Raw genomic sequence first — 3,432 nt, forward strand, 5'->3', positions numbered from 1 at the left:
GGTGTATGAAAAACAGCTGCTTGGACATTCTGCAAAACATCTTTCCTTTCCATGTAAAAATAAATGTTACTGTTGATATTTCTTTTTATAAATTTTTTAAGTTAATTATTTTAAATGATTATTGGTAAAGATGCTTTGATATCCTTTCTGTTGCTTTTATCGATGATTGGCAATGGACCTTCAGATGTCAGTGAATGAGTTCCAAAACGTGATAACCAAACCAAGTTCTGTTTAATAAATCAGAAATGTATCACTTTCCTTCAAGTGAATAATTGCGAAGAATGTTGTTATTCCAAAAAAAAGTGTGTACTGAGAACCACTGAACTGAAATAAGATCACACATTTCACCTTTTCAGGCGAGTGGGAAAACTCCAACTGTGGAGCAGATGTTCGTGGGATGCACCAAAGTGCTGCATATTCATGGTTCTCAAAGTACTGTACCAAGCACATTTAAGTTGTAAATTATTTCATTTATGCAATGCAAGTTTACTGTGTTTACTTGTATGTGTGTGTGTGTGTGTGTCTGTTTTTCACTTCTAGCTATAACAATTATAGGCTGTAATGTTAGATTTAGTTTGATATATTCATTAAGGAAGCATGTTTCCACCATAGAATAAAAAAATAAAAAAGGTAATTGCGACTTTTTATGTCACAATTCTGACCTTTTTTCCCCCTCGCATTTGCGATTTACATCCTATAATTCTAATTGCGAGTTATAAAGTCAGAATTACGTGATATAAAGTCGCAATTGCTAGTTGTAAAGTCAGAATTGTGAGATATAAACTCGCAAATCTATGAAAAAGATCTAAGAAAATCCATGTGTTTGAATTAAAATATTAGATTATTCCTGTAATGCAGCACATTTTAATCACTGTATACTTTTAAAAATTAATATTGTGTTTAAATGAAAGGAATATGCTTTGGTCGAGATCAAACACTTAAACCTTTATTGATTATTTGCAAAATGGTAAGAATATTAACATAAATTAGGTAGAGCAGAGTAGGTAGAGAGTCAGTTTACATGAGGTATAGTCAACGTGAAGTTAATTAAATATCTTGTTATTTTGTTAGCACTTTATTTTACAGTCCTGTTCCCCATGTACATACTATGTACATATTATAGTAATGACAATAACTGGGTAATAATTAGGTACTAACCCTAAACCTATAACCCTAAACCTATATAATTAACTTACATTAACCAGTACTTTCTTGTGAAAGTAGACTGTAAGCACACGTACTGTCACATTTTTTATATTTCTCATAATTTATTTACTCATCATTGTTTCTGGGAATTAACTAACTAACATATGCTCACTTGACTACTAGACAAGTAAATTGAAGTAAAGTCACCCTCATTTATATAGCACTTTTTACAATACAGATTGTTTCAAAGCAGCCGTACAGTTATAACAGGAAAATAATGGAACGAAGATTGTTTTGGCTGTACAGCAGCTCAAGAAGAAAATCATTGTCGAAACTCTAAATCAATCGGGCTCCAGGGAATCTTTCTGCATTGGTTTTGGTTCCAATCGGGTGAAAAACCTATAGGACTAGTTTGCAAAAGTAGGTTTTTCAAAAAATCCAAAATAACCTTTGACTTTGAACGGTTTAGGAGTTATGAGCGATTTCATTCTTTTAATCGCTGTAGTGCCACTGCCAGGCCAATTGACCTATCGGCAGTGGTTCAATTGGGCCGGGGCTCTCCGGGGCTCAGCCCCGGTACATAAGCCTGCTCGTTTGTGTCCTGATGTTTGCAGTCAGTTGCCTACTGGAAATTATGTCACATAAAATTTGATGAAAGTGATGCTTTTGAAAACATATAACCCCAAATCAGGAAAAGTTGGGACATGTGTAAAATGCATTCAAATCAAGAATCTGTGATTTGTTAATTCTATTTAAAAAAAAATTAACTGTAAATATGAAAAAAAAATTGATTTTGATGGCTGCAACACACCCCAAAAAAGTTGGGACAGAGACATGTTTACCACTATGTCACATCACCTTTCTTTTTAATTACACTTTTTAATCATTTGGGAGTTGAGGATACTAATTGTTGGAGTTTTGCTAGTGGAATATTTGCCCAATCTTGTCTGATACAAGACAGCCGCTCAACAGTCGGTGGTCATCATTACCTGATTCTCCTTTTCATGATGGGTCATACATTTTCCATAAGAGACAGATCTGGACTGCAGTAAACAGAGAGGTACATCCCTTCTATAGTGCAGAGTGTCTAGAAACCACTCAGTTTTAGCACGTGCAGAATGAGGCCTGACATTGTCTTGCTTCCCAGGAAAGATGTCATCTTGATGGCAATTTATGTCTCTGTACAATCCAAATATATGCTTCCATGTCAATGGTACCTTCACAATAATGCAAGTTACCCATACCGTTTGCAATGATGCACCTCAATACCAGGACAGATGTTTGCTTTTGCACCTGTCGCTGGTGAAAGTCTGGTTGGTCCCTTTCGTCTTTGGGACTGAGAACTCAATGTCCATTTTCTCCCAAAAACAAGCTGAAACATGGACTCATCTGACCACAGCACACATTCCCACTTTCTTCTAGACCATCTTGATGAGCTCAGGCCCAGAGAACCCGCCGGCATCTCCATATAGAACTGATATAAAGCTTTCTCCTTGCGTAACAGAGATTCAAGTGGCATTTCTTGATGCAGTGTCAGACTGTGTTCAGTGAAAATGGTTTTCCAAATTACTCCTGAGCACATGTGTCTGTATTTAACGGATTAGCATGATGGTATAATGTGCAATGCCATCTGAGGGCTCAAAGGTCACACACATTCAACAGAGGTCTACTGCCTTACCCTACACAGACTGAGGTTTCTCTGGATTCCCTAAATCTTGTGACAACATTATGTATGGAAGATGATAAAAGACATCAATTCTTTGCAATCTTGCATTGAGAAATGTAATTTTTTTTAATTGTTTGACAACTCTCTCATGATATTTGGCACAAAGTGATGAGCCATGACCCATCTTTGCTTAAAAAGACTGAGAAGCACTTTTATACCCAAACATGATACCCTCAACTATTACCAATTCAGCTGCTCATTGTGGACTGTTTCAAAAGAGTTGGATAATCTAATTTGGATAGTCTTTTATCTTTTCTTTTGTCTCTGTCCCAACTTTTTTTGGGTGTGTTGCAGCCATCAAAATAAAAATTTGTTCATATTTACAAAACACAATTATGTTGGACAGTGAAAACATTGGAAAACTTTTCTTTGTACTTTTGTCAGTTAAAAAAAGTTTAAATAGAATTAACAAATCACAGATTCTTGATTTTAATGCATCTTACAAAATGTCCCTCTCTTTTTCTTAGCTGAGCTAAGAACATTCGTAACACGGCCGTATTGTTCAGCTGCTTAATCTCGTTGTCAGTCGACCATGATTGCGCACCGCTCACGCATGCGCA

Source organism: Siphateles boraxobius, unplaced genomic scaffold (assembly GCF_051911475.1).
Source record: "Siphateles boraxobius isolate OS27281-9 unplaced genomic scaffold, OSU_SipBor_1 2, whole genome shotgun sequence".
NCBI classification, from domain to species: Eukaryota; Metazoa; Chordata; class Actinopteri; order Cypriniformes; family Leuciscidae; genus Siphateles; species Siphateles boraxobius.